The sequence below is a fragment of the Cajanus cajan genome, chromosome 6 (genome assembly GCF_000230855.2).
Source record: "Cajanus cajan strain Asha chromosome 6, NIPB_CcT2T_4, whole genome shotgun sequence".
In the NCBI taxonomy this organism is placed as follows: domain Eukaryota; kingdom Viridiplantae; phylum Streptophyta; class Magnoliopsida; order Fabales; family Fabaceae; genus Cajanus; species Cajanus cajan.
This window is the reverse complement of record NC_138522.1, coordinates 52,308,239-52,330,589: the sequence shown is the minus strand read 5'-3', so window position 1 is coordinate 52,330,589 and position 22,351 is coordinate 52,308,239. Positions and strand designations below refer to the sequence as shown.

General features: G+C 31.1%; 1 non-coding gene across 1 annotated transcript; it reads left to right on the top strand.

The window, feature by feature from the left end:
* The first annotated feature begins 9,896 nt into the window (after nucleotides 1-9,896).
* LOC114916215 (U5 spliceosomal RNA) lies at nucleotides 9,897-10,013 on the top strand. The gene has a single exon (XR_003804599.1). It is a non-coding gene; the product is annotated as a U5 spliceosomal RNA (small nuclear RNA).
* The last annotated feature ends 12,338 nt before the right edge of the window (nucleotides 10,014-22,351 follow it).

Sequence of the window (22,351 nt, the reverse complement as noted above, 5' to 3'; positions counted from 1 at the left end):
ATAAGGGGTCCTATCGTACACCAGAGATAATGTGATAATTGTTTTATTAGCAAGATTGCATGTAACGTGGAATCAAATCCTCATGCATATCCTTCTAGAATGTTGTTTAGCGTTTTTTTTTTTTTTTTTTTTTGTCTTTCTTGTTTATTCCTGATTAACGAATTTTGTTTAGCTAGCTCTGAATAATAAACTATCTCATTTTCAATTATTTTTATTTTATTTTGTTAATGGAAATAGAAAGAAACGGAATGAAGTTCATGTAAAAACCTTAAATCAAGATCATCCACCACCACCAGCCAAAGGTTCTCTAAATCAGTGGGAGGGGTATCCAAGCGCATTGTAATTAAGGATATATGTTAGGGTTTAGGGTTTACGCATTGTAATTTATTAAATATTTTTTGGTTACAATTTGTTTTGAGTATATCTTTTCTTTAAAATAAGAAATTAATAATATATATATATATATATATTGTACCAACCTCGGTCAACTCGGCCTACCAACTCGGCCTGCCCAAGCTTGAATCACAATATCAAGTAGTTAATTTAACGGTAATAATGACGGTTACATAGAGAAGGAAAATGGACAATGGCAGGTAAAAATATATACATTTCATTGGACAACCTCATATAACTAACTTGATCGTCGGAGTTCTTTTTGCAGGTACATCCGAGACGCTTGGAGAAGGGCGACCAATCTCGGCGACCAATCTCGAAGACCAACCTCGAAGACCAATCTCAAAGACCAATCTCTCATGATCTCTAAAGAGACCAAGATAGAGAAGATGATAAATCTGACTTGAAGGACCAACCTGATTCTGGTAAGAACATTTTGGCGCTAGAAAGAGGGCATGTAAAACTTTCCTCCGATAACCTTATGGTTTCAACTCGAAGCTAGATTCGCCATACAAGTATACAACTGAGGCTGTAGCTTATCGAACTCATGCCTCAACAAAATTCCACAACTATGGAAGTCATGCGCAAACAACCTGAGGCCGATCTCCAACGGTTACGGGCTAAAAATGGTACCATTGGATCCCAATTTCCCAACCAAACAAGTTACATCCCCCAAGCCGAAGAGGACTATCATTCTTCTTCGAACCCAACTTACCACTCCATGCGCCCTCCCACTTACCGATCTGATCATCTTTACACCCATGGCCAATTTCATCACGAACATGATCATAATACCCTTCAACATCGCTTTCTAGACGGTATTATGGAAGTCCCCCTACTTGTCGGTTGGTAAGCTATAAACTTTGAGCGGTACGATGGTACTCAACTACCACCAAGATCAGTGGACAACTTCAACACATTGGTTCGTCTATTCACATCCTTATAGACTTTGAGCGGTACGATGGTACTCAACTGCCACCAAGATCGGTGGACAACTTCAACACATTGGTTCGTTTATTCACAGCCCAATACACTACAAGTAGACCTTTCCATCACATTACATCGGCCGCTCTTTCGAACCTATGATAACAAGATGATGAATCCCTACGAAAATTTATGGAGTGCTTTGCTAGCATCTCTATAAAAATTTGTAACCTTAATCCTGAAGTCGTTTTGCACTTCATGCTCATGGCCTTGAAAACTGGACCCTTTGTGAATAGCCTTTGCCGACGCCAGCCAGCCAACATGGACGAACTCAGGGCACGTGCTGTCGGATACCTCCAGACGGAGGAACATGCTAAATTTAGGAACCAAGTTTGAAACAACATAAATCCCAAGGAGGAGTCAAGCACCAAAGATAAGGCAAAACCACACACCGATTACAGGCTTAAAAGATCTCGTCATGTACGAGGTCTGAGGTATGATTTCTATACCCCATTAAATGCATCGCGCGTCAATATTCTTGAAGTGGCTAACCATGTAGATTTGATATCTTTACCTCTGCGGGTGCACAACCCAATAAATGTCGAGTTACGTGGTAAAGTTCTACCAAGAACTTGGAATGCTACTCACTTGAAATTTTATTATAGATAAACATGTAAACTTAGGTAATATGTACTCTTTTTCCCTCTTCAGTCTTTTTTCCCAAGTATTCAAAAATAAAGGTTTTGGTTGAAGAGATTTTAATGAGACATACCTTGAGTATGAAAAGAGATGTAAATTAATAAACACGCTTATATATATATATATATGCATCCCCCTTCTCTAATCATAATATATATATATATGGACCTATGCATGTGCGTATATGTTTTCATTTAACCATTTGTTACCACTCTGAGCCAAGTTTGAGCCAATTGGCCAAGTTTGAGCCAACCTCTTGATCAATTATAAGTTGGCCAAGTTTGAGCCAACCTCCTAATCAGCTATAAGTTGGCCAAGTTTGAGCCAACAACCTCCTAATCAACTATAAAAAATAAAAAATAAAAAACAATCATTCTTCTCCAGATCCCACATATCCGTCGAAGCCTATTCGAACTCATCAATCCGAGCATACCCACATTAGTCACCCCACATATGATCACAACTATAAGTTGGCTAAGTTTGAGCCAATAACCTCTTAATCAACTACAAGTTGGCCAAGTTTGAGCCAACCTCCTAATCAACTATAAGTTGGCCAAGTTTGAGCCAATAACCTCCTAATCAACTATAAGTTGGCCAAGTTTGAGCCAATCTCCTAATCAGTTATAAGTTGGCCAAGTTTGAGCCAACCTCCTAATCAACTATAAGTTGGCCAAGTTTGAGCCAATAACCTCTTAATCAACTATAAGTTGGCCAAGTTTGAGCCAACCTCCTAATCAACTATAAGTTGGCCAAGTTTGAGCCAATAACCACTTAATCAACTACAAGTTGGCCAAGTTTGAGCCAACCTCCTAATCAACTATAAGTTGGCCAAGTTTGAGCCAATCTCCTAAATCAGCTATAAGTTGGCCAAGTTTGAGCCAACCTCCTAATCAACTATAAATTGGCCAAGTTTGAGCCAATCTCCTAATCAACTATATGCAAGCACATTTATACAAAGTTCATACTTTGTCAATTTTCATACGTTAAGCAGATAAATCACATTGCTAACATTATTAATTCATAATTGGCCAAATCTGAGCCAACTTTGGCCAAATTTAAGCCAACTTTGTTATTGATTTATAACTTGGCCAAATTTGAGCCAACTTCGTTATTGATTTATAACTTGGTCAAATTTGAGCCAACTTTGGCCAAATTTGAGCCAACTTCGTTATTGATTTATAACTTGGCCAAGTCTGAGCCAACTTTGGCCAAATTTGAGCCAACTTCGCTATTGATTTATAACTTGCCAAATTTGAGCCAACTTTGTTATTGATTTATAACTTGGCCAAATTTGAGCCAACTTTGTTATTGATTTATGTCTTGGCCAAATTTGAGCCAACTTCGTTATTGATTTATAACTTGGCCAAATTTGAGCCAACTTTGTTATTGATTTATAACTTGGCAAAATTTGAGCCAATCTCAAACCTGCTAATAGAGCTTCGTATTCAACTTGGTTATTGGTGCCTTGGAAATCAAACTTGATGGTGAGCTCAAGCATCATCTCGTTGGGGCCTTCAAGGATGATTCCCGCACCACTACCTTTAATGTCAGACAATCTGTCAACATGTAAAATCCATGATTGATCTTCTGTGGCAATAGGAGATGTGAGTTTAGCAACAAAATCAGCGAGGCATTGGGCTTGCAATGGCCCCCGGCTATCATACTTGATTCCATACTCGGATAACTCAACTGACCAAGTTGTCATTCGACCTGCCAAATCTGGCTTCCGTAGTATCTGCTTGATAGGATAATTAGTTTTTACCCCAATCTGATGACCTTGGAAATAAGGTCAAAGTCGGCCATCAAATTCCAATCTCTCAAACAATTATAAATTGGCCAAGTTTGAGCTAATTTTGTATATGATTTATAAATTTGCCAAGTTTGAGCTAATTTCGTATCTGATTTATAAATGGTCGAGTCCGAGCCAACCTCAAAAATTGGCCGAGCCTGAGCCAACCTTAAAAAATTGCCAAGTTCGAGCCAACCTTAAAAACTGGCCGAGTCCGAGAGAACCTTAATGTTACATTGTAATCTGGCCAAATCTAAGCCAATCACATCTCAAATATTGGCCGAATTCGAGTCAATACTAATATTAACTTATGGCTTAGCCAAACATAAACCAATATCGCTCTCAACCCAAATATTGACCGAATTCGAATCAATATTTCTAAATTGCAATTCGGCCAAATCTGAGTCAAAATTATTATCAATTTAAAAGCTTATCAAACGTAACTTAATTTTTTCCCTTTACCAATAATTTATCCAGTTCATTATAGATTCAAATCCAAATTTATTATTCATCTGTGAGTTGACTAAGTTTGAGAAAAATCCATTGATTTAATATGCAAACTCTATATAATATTCATATTTTTGAATTCAAATTTTTGAATCAAAAGAAACTCTGAAATGTTATCACAATATTTTACTTAATACATTTCAAATATCGAAATACGAAGAAACGACAACAAAAATAATTGTAACTTAGACAACTATTGCAAAGACAATATTCAACATTAATCTTCACTACTGACATCTTCCGGTAAGTCATCTCTATTAACCAATTTACCATCAAACACATCCTTGTTGACATTAAGCTCTTGAAGATTATCCTCAGGAGCAATCACTCTGGTTTGCCGAAATGCTTTGGCAAATCCTTTTCTTGTTCTAATAATGCAACTCGGTAGTTTGAAGCTCTTCATTCAAACTTTTGTTCTTAGAGTCTAACTCAGTAACCCGCTCGACATCAGCAGCTATGACTTCTTGACAAGCCTTGTTTTGCTCTGTCAGTCTTTGAATTTCTTCTTGCAAATCCAACATGGTCTTTTCTTTTTCTTCAATCTTTTCTCTCAGCTCGGTGCATTCCTTTTCATTTTCTTCTTGTTCTCTTTCCATAACCTTTACCTTGCTCAATAATTCTTCCACCTTGGCCGAATAAGATTTATTTGATCTTATGGATATTTCAAAAGCCTTTATAGTCTCAGCCAATTTCTTCTTCACGTCATCGAGTTCAACATTTATAAATTGGCCAAGTTTGAGCCAATTTCGTATTTGATTTATAAATTGGCCAAGTTTGAGCTAATTTCGTATCTGATTTATAAATTGGCCAATTTTGAGTCAATTTCGTATCTGATTTATAAATTGGCCAAGTTTGAACCAATTTCGTATCTGATTTACAAATTGGCCAAGTTTGAGCCAATTTCGTATCTGATTTATAAATTGGCCAAGTTTGAGTTAATTTGTTAACCAACAAAATTCGTGCCTCTCTATTAACTGACCAAAAAGTTAGCCTAAATTATACGAACTTATAAACCATTTTTAAATGCCCTAGCCAAATACATATAATCTCTCCTAAACGATTTCTACTATTCAATTGAAATCCATTCTTCACACTATGAACTCATTTTAATGGTTTATCACTCAATTTATGAATAATTGATGAGATTTGTAATTTGTCAAACAAACATAAAATGAAACATCACTATATTATCATGAGGAGTTGGTGAATAGGTTTTGGAACATTCCCAATCTTACAAAAACGCAAATCCTAGTCGAATCCAATACTGTTATAAAAAGAAAAGAAAAAGACTTTCGCGGTCAACTTGGCGTTCCAAAGTGAGGTAACGTCAAGAGACATACTTATATGATCCAACTTGCCAAGAGGGTGATTGGAGTCATACCTCTGATGTAATGTTCTTGGTCGAGAAGATTGCTCAACTTGAGATGGCCCTACTTGCGTTGAAGGAGATGAAAATCCGAGCTGAGCAATTGACTCTTGTAAACTTGATAATAAGTTAGAATTTATATCCTTTTGCAAACTTAGACAATATTCAAAAGTCGTAGATGTTATAACTTACCTTTTCTTGGCCGAGATCACCTGGGCAACTTGACCCCACAACTCGTTTGTCAGATTCTCGTTTGCCAGCCTCAACTAGGTCGTTGGTTTTTTGTTTCTTCCCTTTACGAGAAGGGCGATCCACATCAGAAATTTCTATCTCCTTAGTGTTGAACTTGGCTTTTAGTTCACGCCACTTACTTCTTCCCATGATTTTTGAATGACAAGGTAACACATCAGCATATCAATCAAACAAAACATTACTCACTTTAAACAACTTTACCATTACTTACTTTCTAATTCATCTCGAGGATTTTCTGATCTAGAAAGTGCTACGATAGCTTTGCTTTCTAAAAGCCGAGGCAATAATTGTAATTTTTGTATGTCTTCCTCCTCCGAAGGGGTTAATGTTAACCCCTCTGAACTGGAAAATCTCACGGGTTGAGATTGCCAATATAAAGGGAATTTTGGATTACACCAAATAAAACTTAATTTATGGCCAACTTCAATATACGCATCTCGTGATTAACCTCTAGCACTCTTACATCGCTCAGAGCTTGGGGGGCTTGTGTACCAACCTCGGTCAACTCGGCCTACCAACTCGACCTACCCAAGCTTGAATCACAATATCAAGTAGTTAATTTAACGGTAATAATGACGATTACATAGAGAAGGAAAATGGACAATAGCAGGTAAAAATATATACATTTTATTGGACAATCTCAGATAACTAACTTGATCGTCGGAGTCCTTTTTGCAGGTACATCCGAGACGCTTGGAGAAGGGCGACCAATCTCGGCGACCAATCTCGAAAACCAACCTCGAAGACCAATCTCAAAGATCAATCTCTCATGATCTCTAGAGAGACCAAGATAGAGAAAATGATAAATCTGACTTGAAGGACCAACCTGATTCTGGTAAGAACATATATATATAAAGAAAATTAAAAAAAATTAAAAAAAAAAAAAAAAAAGAAGAAGGAAAAGTTATAAAAAAAAATAAGAAATTTTATAAAAAATAATTTTGGAAGTTTTTAGTTTCTACTATTTCTTCTTTATTTCAAATATCAATTAGATTCAATGACACACTATCCAAAAAATAATAATTTTCTGTCAACAAAGAAATTAATATAAATTCTAAGCTTAAAATTATAGAATTATTGAATAATGTTTTTAAATTAAATTTTTATTTTTAACTTAAGTAGCATTTAAATTCTATAAAAAAAAATAAGCAAAACGTATTTAAATAGTTGAAACTTGTTGGTTTAATAAAGGTTGCAAACTAAATCTAATTTATTAAATTAAAATTGTTTAACAAAATTAGTTATTGAACTAATAATTAATAAATCTATACCTATTTGGGTTAATAGTTTACTTTATTTGGGTTCAGAAGAAATAAAGCAATATTTTATTGGCGAATCCCCGAGTAACACGTGGCGTTTGGATACCAATTAATAGAGTGGAGAGAAAAATCATGTGGACTAATAAATTGAGATTTGAAATTCGTGGCACTAATAAAATACAATGTACTGTATAAATTACAGATCATAAAGGGTTATTGGAGAGATTTGCATGATTTCTTCTCCTACCTACATTAGCTACATACTTTCACAGCCTTATACTTTAAGTCAAACCGCATTCGGCGAATATAATATGTCACACTGTCGTTGGTTTTTGAGTTACCCATATTTTCTTTTTGTCAAAACAAACACCTTTTAAATGCAAAATTAATCATGTTGTGTCTGCTATCGTTTTGGAGTCACAAGGATACAACTCAATTATCTCAACTCTTATATCATTTCATTCTTTAATTAAAGTGGGAAAATTTTGGTTTAAATAATTAAGTGCAGTTATATTTATTAATTAAAAAATAGAACTTCTTTCATTCGACAATAACTAAATTTTAGAGTTTTAAAACATTTTTACTAAACTAACTTCACTCTCAATTAAATACATTACTTTTAATAATAACAGTTAAATAATTAATGAAAGAATAAATTAGAAAAAATAATTAAAATTATAGTAAAAAATGAGAGGATCAATTATTTTAGGATAATTTTTAAATATTAAAATTAAAATCAAAATCAATTTAAGGCGAAATAAATTGTATTTTAATGAAAGTTACACTACAACAAAAATTAGTATTACCGACAATTATTTAATGACAATAAATTAATTACCTCTATTTTATTATTTAATAAAAATAAATGACTATTATAAATGGCCACTAAAAATATATTTATATTATATCAAAATTTACTATTAGCGACAATTATTTGTTAGAAAAAACTTAATCCCACATCGACTAGAAATAAAATAATTAAAGAGTATATAAATGAATGATAACTCTCACCTTACAAGTATGTTTTATAAGGTTGAGTTAGCCATATAATTTACTATTCTAAGTTAGTATTTAGGAGATAAGATAATTAAAAAAATTAAAAAATATATACTTAGAAGATAACATTCATCTTCTAAGTCTCACATCAATTAGAAATAAGGTAACTAAAGAGTATTTGTACTCATTTTACAAGTCCTACATCGATTAAAAATAAGATAATTAAATATTATTATAAATATTTTCTTAAACTTTTAGCGGCAATTTTAAATGCCAGTAACAAATGACACAAAAAATTATACATTTTTCCCGATTAAAAAAATTAAAAAATATATACTTAGAAGATAACATTCATCTTATAAGTCTCACATCAATTAGAAATAAGGTAACTAAAGAGTATTTGTACTCATTTTACAAGTCCTACATCGATTAAAAATAAGATAATTAAAGAGTATTATAAATATTTTCTTAAACTTTTAGCGGCAATTTTAAATGCCAGTAACAAATGACACAAAAAATTATACATTTTTCCCGACCATTATGAGCGTCTTTACCAATATTTTGGATTAAGAATAAAATAGAGACTAAGATGAATAAAAATAGAAATAGAGGAAAAGTAAAAATACTATTTGGATTGATAGAAATAAAAGGAAAAAAGTCTCCCCTTTTTTGATAATGTAAAAAATGGAAAATAAATAAATAAGTGAATTACATATAAATATTTTCAAATCTTTAATTTTTAACTTTTTTCTCTTTGTATACAGTCAAACTGTACAAATCACAAGACGGGTAAATAAATAACAGCTTTTTATTACATTTTAAAAAATGATTCTAAGCATTCCATCTAATTAACAAATAACATCTTGTGCATCTCTGCAACCACCAAAAGTCAGTATAAGCATAGCCAAGAGGTTTCCTTGCAACCCTATAAATAACATCTGTTAAACACATACTTTTCTCTCTATCAAATAGAGCTGAGTCATTGAACAACTTAATATCATGAAACACAAATAAAATATAAATTCTCATGGGACATTGTCAAGCAATTTGTAATTTTATTTTATTTTCTTTATTCTTCACTAAAATACTCGAAGGAGAGAAAATACATTTAGGCCCAGACATCGTCTCTTCATACTTGATGACCCTGCAACTTCATAGAATTGTCCCAATTCATCAACAATAGTTGGCTCTCCAATCCTAGTCAAGAATCGAAAATGTTGACATCTTTAGAGAAAGACATGCATTTTATGTGAAGCATTATTAGCAAACAAACTCTGACATGTTCGAGATTCTACTTCTTTCTTAAAATTTGTATACATTGTTTTTATGTATACTTAAAAAAACAAAATTCAAGTAATGCTTCTGCTATCTACGTATAACTCTGAAGACATGGAATTTATCTCCAACAACAAATCAAGAACCTACTGGTCATGAGTTTTAGCCTTTCAAAATCACAAGAAATCAAGAACTTAGGCGTCACAAAGAACACAAGTTAAAGAACTTGAATTTATTAAATTCATACATAATGGTAGGTACAAAAAAAAGTTTTTTTTTGAAAAAAAAAATCTGTCAATCCATGAAAGAACCAAAAAATTCGGAAGTAACACAGGACATCTATTTCTTAAACAAAGCCCACATCGGCCAAAACACCAAGTAGAAGTAAAGTGTTTATCTTATAAAATGGAAGAGCCTATGCAGTTACTAAGCACGGAGCCGTGTGATAAATACATAGCGAACTATTCTTTCGCCTTTTACTAAAGAATACCGTGTGTTTGTCACTATAAGCGGCATAAGCCAGTTTTTGGGAAGGGTCTTCTTAGGAGGGCCTTATGATTTCAGTTCATAATTGTCCAAGCATCTATTAACTATATATGTCATCATATTAGTGATTTAAAGTTAAGTTAACTCAAGTATTTACAGTTGGTTTTATGAGGTGTTTCTGGAGACTTACGATTTTGTAATGCAGTAGAATTATATATGTGCTAGGTCTTTAAAATTGTTTATGCACTTAAATCAGTGGTATATACAAACTCTGGTTAAAAGTGAGAGAACTTTCAATTATATTAAAAAATATATAGAATATAAGTGATTTAATTAATCTAATTTTGGTGAAGTTTTTGACACATAATTAAGATTATCATTGATATTAAAACTGGTTAATTTTGTGTGTCAGGCGTACCCTTTGTATATATGAATATTTTATATTCTTTGGTATATATAAATATAATGTAGACTTTTAAATTGATACTATAAAATAATTTAAAATATTTCTTCATATTGTAATATTTCAAATATTATATATAATTATTTATATAATAGCATAACAAATATTTAGAATATAATGAAATTCAAAATAATAATATATTTTTGGTTTTACAAGTATATTTAAATTCACTAAAAAAAAGTAAGTTAAATTATATTTTTTTGATCTTTTATAAAATATTTATTTTGATCTTTTATATGTTATATTTAAATTAATTTAGTCCTTTTAAAAGAATGTTTATTTTCAATTTTATGACACAGTTTTAAATTAAATTTTGACTAATTCATGATGTGAAATTTGTGTTAATAAATTCACATATATGAAAATTATGAAATTTAACTATTGTTCAAATTTAAAAGAGCTATAAACATAGTAAAAATTGAGTGTAAAATATATCTCACAAATAACTTAAAAATAATATATATATATATATATATATATATATTTAATTTTTTGATTATTTTTTAGAATTATGTTTATGAAATTTTCACCATGTTTATAAAAAATTTTATCTAAATTTTAGTTGCATTCAATAATTTATATATTAATGAATTTAGTTAAATAATTTTTAAATCTTGAATAAATTAAAAAAAATTCAAAGTAATGTTTCAAAATTATAAATAATTATTATATCGAAAGGATTATATCAATCCATATTTATGAAATAAAGAATTAAAGTGAATATTTTAAAAAGATAAATGACTAAAATGAATTTTAAAAATAAGATAAAAGATCAAAAGTTTAATTTAATAATATAATAAAATTAATATTTAAAATATTCACAATTTATCTTTATTATAACCATATTTTAAAAATATTATTGTAAAAATAAAAAAGAAATAAATAATTAAAAATTAGACAGTAATAAATTATATAACTATAATATTATAAAATAATATTGTAAAATATTTAAAATATCATGCACATTTAAAATGATAATAAAAATATTGATTAATATTTGTAGCATGTGATAATATTAAAAAAATGTAAACAAATTGTAACAAAAAAAAGCAAATACCTAAAACTATTAATAATAAAATAAAATAATAGCAACCTAATACTGTAAATTTAAGGAAAAAGATGTTACAACAATATAGTAGCCAACAGAAAATAAAATAAGTAGAAATATATTATTTTATATTGAATTGAATATAATGAAAATCACATTAAAACTTATGAATTATTATTATGATAATATTAAAACGACCAAATTAATATTATAAAATAAAAATATTCTTTTACAGATATATAGTTTTTTTAAATAGCTGAGAAAGATAAAAAAAAAAAAAGTTACTGCAATAATAACATAATAGTAGTAGAAAGATAATATTATAAAAAATAAAAAAAGTATATATAATTGAAAAATCACACATAATATTAAATTATTATTATTATAATAATAAAATTAATAAAATAATTTAATAATAAAAAATAAAAAATATATATATTAATAAAATATTAAAAAATTTAGGTTAAAAGTAGATTTTGTAGATATAATTATATAAATAACATAAAGGTTCAACCTCATGATAAAATTTAAAATAAAATTATTTAATAAAAGTTGTTTATAATTTTTTTTTTTTGTTTAACTTGCAGTGGTGTAATTTAACTCTTCTTTGCTCTAAATATGTTAGATTTGTTAAATTTATTATATTTGATTGTCTCTTAGTGACTACGCTAACATTGTCATTTAGAGTTGTTTACTTTAGTTGTGAAAGTGTGTACTGAGTGGTGAGCTTTATTAAGTTGGGTCGATCTAGGAAGAGTATTTAAGATTTTCTTAAAATTAAAATTACATCAGTTTCAATTTCAGAAAAACCTAGAGAGTGGCTAGTGAGAGTTTTCTCTGAAAAATCAAGGAACTATTTTCTCTCCTTCTAACTGAGAACTCTCCTCCATTCCCTTCTTGCAACTGATCCAAGGTAGTTGAGTGTGAGAACAAAGTTAGTGGTGCTGGAATCCCACCTCGAAGCCGTATGAAGTTTCCCTTTCTTCTCCCTCTTCTAGATTGGACCTTCAGGAAGTAAGGAAAGCTTTGTAGTTTGAATCATTTGATGTTAAACACTTACTATTATGGTCAAAATTCATCAATTGAATGTTTGAACTGGTGAAGACTATGAAGTGAATCTGTTGTAAAGGAATAACCTTGAATGATGTTCTTGAGTTGATTGGTTGAATATAGATGTTGGGCTAGTTGCATGTGTTGTTTTATGTGGTTTTGGTGTTGTCTATGTGGTATCTATTATATATATTGGATTGCACGTTGGGTTCTTGCTGGATTTCAGGTGGAATGGCTAAAATTAGGTTCAACACAAGTGAAAAACATGATATCGTGTCAGACGCGCCTTCAAGGAGTTGAACATGACTCCAAAGAAGAGTCTTTGTCTTACTCACCGAGCACAAGATTGGTAGTACCGGGCTTGAGGAGAGAGAATCATCTTAGGTTTCGATTCACGCTAGGTGTGGGTTGAATAGTGTTTGGCATGAGGAGAGAGTCTCGTCTCTGCCTAGGTTCACATCGGTCGTTAATGTGTGATGCGTTGGGTGAGTCAGATAGATAGCCCTCAACCTAAATGGGAACAAGTGTAGGTGTTGTCATGCCAGACACAAGAGTGTAGGACTCTTTGCCTCAATCATGTCAAGCACGCATGATTTTGTGTCGAGCGTGGACAAAACAAAGTGCTCTTTGCCTTAATAGCATCGAACGTCGGGACATTAGGTGCAAGTAGCATGAAAAAAAGTTGTTGTTTAAGTTGTTATAATAGTTGAATGATGGTGAATAAGCTGTATGGATGATGATGCATGATAGAATACCTATATGTGATAAATTGTGAGTTGATTGATGATTGAGTTGCAAAGCTACATTGTTGAGTTTTTTAAAATTGTTAGGCATGTGGTTGAGATACATGTCCTATTTGAAGATATATAAAAACTAAAGGAGAGTAAGTGATGTTGTATTTGCATGTGGGTAAGGTCAAGGCACCTAGTATTAAAGGGGTGTAGTACTAGGAGGATAATCGATGAGCTAATCTCATTAGTGACTTAGTGATCTAAGCTAATGTCATGGTAGACTCATACTCAAACTGTCATACTCTAATAGTAGTGCTAGAATTCCTAGTTTAAATGACAAACTTGAAAAATCAAATTGAGTTGTTCAACAGGATCAAATTACTTACTTGTGTTGTAGGAGATCTCTGTAATTGATGTGTAATAACGTATCAAATGTAATAAATGTGTTACTATATTATTGAACATGCTAAAATTAATTTTTTAAAAAATTATAAATTAGTCATTGATTGTCATATTTAAAGTATGAATAATGTCTATAAATTAGAAAAAGAAAATTCTGACTTCACTTTTTGAGAAGGAAAATTTCCATCTCAATAAAAAGATATCACAATTTTATTATAATTTAAAAAAATATATATATCTTCCTAACTCTAGACCGATCCAATTAATAACTTAACTAATTACTCATATTGGCTAAACTTAACCAACTTGAATTGAAAGATAAATATTTTAAGACAAATAAGACTCGTTAGTAACTTGACTAGTCGATCGTGTATCTATTATTAGATTAACTCACGAATTACATTGTAGATAATGATTGACTAAACTTAACCAACTTGAATTGAAAGATAGATATTTTAAGACATACAAGACTCGCTAGTAACTTGACTAGTCGATCGTGTCTCTATTACTATATTAACTCATGAATTACAATGTAAATAAGGAATTTGTGTTATTATCTTAAAATTTTTGTGATCTTTTATCTTGAAATTTGTGTTATTAAATAGAATTTATTCATACAATATATGGAATCCTCTTTTAAGTATTTTAGGGTTGAACACCCGCTAAATTTGTGTACAGGAGATCCTCCATTTAAAAATACAGAATTAAAGTCAAATAAGTATTTGTGAATTAAAATTTAATTGAAATTAAATGAGTGAGTAGTATCTAAATTATGTGTACATGTATACATATGCGTGTCTAAAGAGAGGCCGCAAAATAATGTTGGGATGACAACAGATGCATGCAATTATTGATTATGGGAGAGGATTCTTTCCCGTGCTATATAGGCAGTACTGTCAGTGCTGTTCATCATTGTGGTCCTTCCCATCTCAGTTGTTCCTTTCTTATATTTTGCCAAATCTTAATTTGTTTTAAAAGCAGTCCCTTCAGCCTCCATTTTAAGTTTCAACGTCATCATCCCTTATGTGACAAAATTTTATAATGTTTCTTTCCAAATCACACCTAAAGTTTCTTAAAAATTTACCGCATATATTTTAAATTATTAATTAGAAATATTCTCATTAGTTTTCTTTTTTTAATTTCAAATTATCAGCATAAAAAAATTTAATTACATTTTCAAGTATCTCGCCATATCTTATTAATTCTGAAATGAATTAGTAAAAATATAATTTTAATTCATATATTAACCTAACATCAAATATTTAATTTAAGGATTTGATTCCTCTCAAATAAATGGTATATTTTAAAAGATAAAATATAATAATAATAATTATTAATTAAAAATTAATAATAAAGAATTATAATAAAATCAAACACATATATAAAAAAATTTAAAATTAATTACAATATTCATTATCAATGATTATTATTACACTTTATTAATGAAATCTCTTTATTTTAGAGAAGTGAAATCCTTAATTTAAATACTAACATTAACACTTCATAACATGTTCACTAAAGAAGGTTGTTTTATAAATTTCAAAAGTTTTCATTCTTTTAATATAACAATGCTTGGGAAACAAGGGTGTAGATTTCTTTCTGGCTCTGATGCTATGGTGTCAAGACTCTTCAAAGCTAAATACTAGTCTTAAAGAGATTTTATGGATTCTAGTAATTATATTTGGCCTAATTAGTTGTCATCGAGCAAGGTTTGAGGAAGAGGATCGGTGAAAATTCAAAAATTAATATGTAGAAAGAATTTTGGTTGTGAGGTATGACATGCATCAAACTATATTGGTTCTTCCTCATCCAAATTTGTCATGACTTATTATTAAGATCTTTTGGTTAAAGACTCTAATGAATATGACTTAGGCTTGTTAATTTATTTATTGTTACCTTCTTTTGTGACAAATTTATTTCAACAAATTTCTATTATTTTTATGCATTTGAATGATAGACTTATTTGAAATTTGTCACCAAATGAGATCTATATAGTGAAATTTGGTTATATATAGAACCTAGATGGATTAAATTAATAATCATGAAGAAATTAAAGTAGATGGTGATTGAAATATATAATTTAGAAGCTTCAAGAGTCTCCTAAAGTTAAGATATTCATTTGAAAGGTTTGTAGAGATATTCTCTTGACCTATAACAAATTGTAAAGTAGAGGTATATCTTGTCTCACTTCTTGTTTATTTTGTTCTAATGAGGTGAAAAATTGTTGACATAGTTTGATAACATATTTACAAAACTCTAAAGTCTGACAGGGACGTGGATTGTAGCCACAAATTAATCACACTTTTATTGAACATTGAATCATTTAAGGATACATTTTAAATAAAAAAAAATTAAATGGACTTTTATTAAAGGATCAATTTCAACTTTTGGTCATGACTATGTGGAGTATTTGACCAAGAATAAATGAAATTGTATGGAATGTAAAGCATGAACAAACAAATATAGTGTTAAATTGAGCAAACTTTTCTCTTGTAGCTTGGTCAAATTCTAACAAATTGTTGAACGTTGATGAGCAACAAAGGGATCTTATGTAGGTTATTTTTTGCAAGCAAAAAAATACCTTTATCAAAATCAACATGTCGATAAACAACGGTGAAGCAAGAGCTCTGCTACATTCTTTTAATTGACTCTATCGTAATTAATATGCAAATTAATAGTAGATCAAATTTATAATAAAGAGAAAGATATTTCTGAATGTAGCATGATTCTTAATAAAATTAGACTGATTGTGAGATTTTCTCCTTTTATTATTTTTCAATATAATAGAAGAGAAAGCATGAAGCCATGAACAAACAAATATAGTGTTAAATTGAGCAAACTTTTCTCTTATAACTTGGTTAAATGATAACAAATTATTGAACGTTGATGAGCAACAAAAGGATCTTATATAGGTTATGAAACCCCCGTTAAATGTGGGAATTTCTCTTCGATTAAACAAATTGAAGTGCAATTGCAATGCAACTTTTTTATTGATGAAGACATTTTAAGATTTTTTAAGCAATGAAAGAGATATTTTTTGCAAGCAAAAAACTATCTTTATCAAAATCAATATGTTGATAAAGAAGGGTGAAGCAAGAACTTTATTCATTCTTTTAATTGACTCTATTGTAATTAATATACAAATTAATAGTATATCAAATTTTTAATAAAGAGATAGATATTTCTGAATGTAGCATGATTCTTAATAAAATTAGACTGATTGTGAGATTTTCTCCTTTTATTATTTTTCAATATTGTAGAAGAGAAAGTAGTTTGATAACTCATTATTTAACTAAAAATTTTATTTTATTTAATTTTAAAAATATTTATAAAGAAATTTCTCATTCTATTTAGAATCTTATTTTAATGAAAATGAATCTAATTATTTTATTGTAAAAAAAATATTCACATCAATTTTTTTTTATAATATTGCACCGAATTAATTTAGAACTTGTTACATAAGCTTCTTAACGTCAGTTTTTATATAATTGTGTTATTATTTTGTTAAATATTAAACGTGAAATTAAAGACAATTAAAATTATATAATTAATATGATGTAAAACCAAAAGTCAAGAAAAAGTTAAAGAGATTAAATTGAAAAACTAATGATAAAAATGGAAAATTCAAAGTGTAACTTTAAAATATGTTCATTATTAGATCATACATAGAAAGAGGTTGACTGGAGAACGGTTTCCATGTCTGCGTGGATCCACGCAGATCCCTCGTCAGAAATATTAGTTTGTGCTGATATATTTTATTATTATTTATTTGTAGTGATTATCATTAAAGGAGTCGTGTTTTTAAAAACTGATTATTTTAAATAAAGTTGAAATATGTTTATAATTTTTAAATTTGTAAAATAATTTTGTATTTATGTAGAATAAGAAAAATTGAGTAAAAAATTATATAAGATTTATCTGAAAATGAAATGAAAAAATAATAAATTTAAAATTGGAAATTGTATAGGAAATGTTATTATTGATGTGGTTATTTTATGGTATTTGTCTGAGAATATATTTTATGAATTATTTTTATAAGGTTATTATACAAACATATTTTACAATGATGAGATATTGTCCGCTTTGGGCTTTAGCCCTCACGATTTTGCTTTTAGTCATCACTTAAAAGACCTCTCAATCATTGAAACATGTTTGTATTATATAAGGTTAATTTTTATTATATTTTATCGATGTGGGACTTGTTTCTATCTCAACAATTATGTGTTGAGATTAAGAAAGATGCGGATAATGAGAAAGAATTATATTATTATGTAATAATGAGATGCAGTATTAATAAAAGGCAGGGCGAAGCGAAGAAGAGAGCGTAAGAGTTAGCAGTAGTGAGAGTAGAGAGAAATGGAGGAAACGCAGTTCGACGTGATAGTCATCGGAGGAGGAGTGATGGGAAGCTCCACCGCCTACAACGCGGGGAAACGAGGCCTCAAAACCCTGCTCCTCGAACAATTCGACTTCCTCCACCACCGTGGCTCCTCCCACGGCGAGTCCCGCACCATCCGCGTTACCTACCCTCAACACCACTACTACCCTCTCGTAATGGACTCCTACACCCTCTGGCAAGAGGCCCAGGCCCAGGTGGGCTACCAGGTCTACTTCCCGGCCCACCACTTCGACATGGCCCCATCCCACCACCCCACAATGCGCTCCCTCCTCGACTACTGCCGGGCCCACAACATCCCCTTCCAACTCCTCCGCAGCCCTGAGGTGGGCCAAAAATTCTCGGGCCGCATCAACATCCCCGACGACTGGGTGGGCCTCTCCAACCCCCACGGCGGCATCATCAAGCCCACCAAAGCCCAAGTTGATTTCGCGAGGGATACAAACAAACTCTACCTCCCAAGCTCGGGAACACTGATCTATCAACCTCTTAATAATATCATAGTATTTATGTCTAAGTTGAGCCCCTTTCCCTAAACTCTTAGCTGTATTGATAACACCTAGACAATCGGATTCGCAAATAACCTTCTTACACCCCTCCTTCCAACAAAGCTCAAGGCCTTCAACAACTGCTAGTAATTCTGCCTGGAAGGAATCACCGCCCTGGAGAGTAATATTATTATGTATTAAAATATTAATTTTAAAAAATCATTTAAAATATTTTTTTCAATTTATGAAAAATTGAAAATTCATAATAATTATTTAATTTTAAAAAAATGAAAATTATATAACATTTAAAAGAATACATAATTATATGTAATTAAATTCAATTTTTATTACTACATAGGATTATATATTCCAATGAAAGAGTTACTTTAAACAATTGTAACTTCATTATAACACCTCAACAAGAATCTCACGTTGAATATATTCTAAGATGAAAATTATTTTTTTTATATCTGGTATACAATTTTGTTTTTTATATTAATTAACATCACTATAATTTTTTTTAAAAATATTTATCGGCTAAATTGTATTTTGATTTTTATTTTAATTACGCAATTTTGAACGGCAGTTAGCAGCAATTCATTGGGACTAACGTGGATATGGATTGTGATGTGACACTGAGTTGAAAAAGAAACATGAGTCAGTTAAATAAAATTTCGAGACTTCTACTTCTACCTTCAAAAAAACGAGTACTTCATAAAAGAACAAAATGTTAAAAATCAGTTAGCTGATGATTTCATTTCGTAAAATGGGCAACCAAATGATGGGTGTTTCTGTGTTCAAGGCCCAACTATAGTGAATATTGGGCCTGTATTTTGATACTTATGATCTCTATTAAATACAGCAACTCATTTTGGCCCAAGATCAATACACTATTACACACCAATTAAACAAATATAATAGTTTCAACCTTATTTCACACTATGGAAGACATAATATAGACCCTCGGTGTTATAAATGTCCAACTCATGAAAGATAAATCTCAAGACTCTAATATACTAACTTAATAGAAATCGTACCAAAATTTGATAATATATATAGTAATTAATGGTGAATTAAAATAATATTTATGTATTTTGATAGTTTACAAGCTTATTAACATATTAAAACTCAAACATTAACATTGTCAGTATAAATAAAATTTAATTTAATTAAAGGTCGTATGATATGTAACCAATTTAATAAATTTAACTAATGAGAGAAATGGGAAGATAAGAAAGACAAATATAAAATAAGATGAGTGATACAAAGGGATACAGAAATTATATAAATTGTCATATAATATCATTATACGAATATAATATTTCTTTACTGTATGCGCCCACTGTTACAATTTCTCAAGTTCAATAATTCTGTTAGATCATATCTCTGGCATGCTTTTCTAAAATCATTTACTTTATGACTCCAAAATTGTCTTTACTCGAGTTTTTGCACAAACAATAAAGAACAGAAGACATCGCCAACATGATTGATTCCCAAAAAGTTAAACCAGAGGTCCTAATATATTATACAACTAAAAATCTAAAATTGTTAAAAAGCCTGAACAGTGAACATGTCTTAAAAAAACAATTGATTAGTAGTGTAGACCAAATTGACTACTGACTTATATATAGCCTCTTGAGTGGCGATTCAAGTCATTAGAAATCATAAACAAATAAATTAATTACTATTAATTACCAACTTCAATTTGCTGAACCTAAAAGCTATATTCACACAAGAGTTCACCAATTTGATTTTAAAAGAATGGATGTGGGGAATCTTTATTATGGATTTGCAACTTGCAAATTGATGAAAGTAGAATAATTATTTCCTTTGTGCACAACAGAGCGTCTTCTTCTTTATTTAAGAATCATTCATTTAGGTCAAGCTCTTAGAATAATCCCAAATGCAATAAGATATACTTGTGTGTTGACGGTGGACAAAACTTTTACACAACGGGATGCCCTATTGATCAGTAAAATAAATGAATCTGTGCTTGTGATTCTGATGAGGCTTTTAATTAATACTATTGAAACGTCATAGGATAACTAAGAAATGGCACTAAAATATAAGGGGTCCTATCGTACACCAGAGATAATGTGATAATTGTTTTATTAGCAAGATTGCATGTAACGTGGAATCAAATCCTCATGCATATCCTTCTAGAATGTTGTTTAGCGCTTTTTTTTTCTTTTTTTTTTTTTGTCTTTCTTGTTTATTCCTGATTAACGAATTTTGTTTAGCTAGCTCTGAATAATAAACTATCTCATTTTCAATTATTTTTATTTTATTTTGTTAATGGAAATAGAAAGAAACGGAATGAAGTTAATGTAAAAACCTTAAATCAAGATCATCCACCACCACCAGCCAAAGGTTCTCTAAATCAGCGGGAGGGGTATCCAAGCGCATTGTAGTTAAGGATATATGTTAGGGTTTAGGGTTTACGCATTGTAATTTATTAAATATTTTTTGGTTACAATTTGTTTTGAGTATATCTTTTCTTTAAAATAAGAAATTAATAATATATATATATATATTGTACCAACCTCGGTCAACTCGGCCTACCAACTCGGCCTGCCCAAGCTTGAATCACAATATCAAGTAGTTAATTTAACGGTAATAATGACGGTTACATAGAGAAGGAAAATGGACAATAGCAGGTAAAAATATATACATTTCATTGGACAATCTCAGATAACTAACTTGATTGTCGGAGTTCTTTTTGCATGTACATCCGAGACGCTTGGAGAAGGGCGACCAATCTCGGCGACCAATCTTGAAGACCAACCTCGAAGACCAATCTCTCATGATCTCTAGAGAGACCAAGATAGAGAAGATGATAAATCTGACTTGAAGGACCAACCTGATTCTGGTAAGAACATTTTGGCGCTAGAAAGAGGGCATGTAAAACTTTCCTCCGTTAACCTTATGGTTTCAACTCGAAGCTAGATTCGCCATACAACTGAGGCTGTAGCCCATCGAACTCATGCCTCAACAAAATTCCACAACTATGGAAGTCATGCGCAAACAACCTGAGGCCGATCTCCAACGGTTACGGGCTAAAAATGGTACCATTGGATCCCAATTTCCCAACCAAACAAGTTACATCCCCCAAGCCGAAGAGGACATCATTCTTCTTCGAACCCAACTTACCACTCCATGCGCCCTCCCACTTACTGATCTGATCATCTGTACACCCATGGCCAATTTCATCGCGAACATGATCATAATACCCTTCAACATCGCTTTCTAGACGGTATTATGGAAGTCCCCCTACTTGTCGGTTGGTAAGCTATAAACTTTGAGCGGTACGATGGTACTCAACTGCCACCAAGATCAGTGGACAACTTCAACACATTGGTTCGTCTATTCACATCCTTATAGACTTTGAGCGGTACGATGGTACTCAACTGCCACCAAGATTGGTGGACAACTTCAACACATTGGTTCGTCTATTCACAGCCCAATACACTACAAGTAGACCTTTCCATCACATTACATCGGCCGCCCTTTCCAACCTATGACAACAAGATGATGAATCCCTACGAAAATTTATGGAGTGCTTTGCTAGCATCTCTATAAAAATTTGTAACCTTAATCCTGAAGTCGTTTTGCACTTCATGCTCATGGCCTTGAAAACTAGACCCTTTGTGAATAGCCTTTGCCGACGCCAGCCAGCCAACATGGACGCACTCAGGGCACGTGCTGTCGGATACCTCCAGACGGAGGAACATGCTAAATTTAGGAACCAAGTTTGAAACAACATAAATCCCAAGGAGGAGTCAAGCACCAAAGATAAGGCAAAACCGCACACCGATTACAGGCTTAAA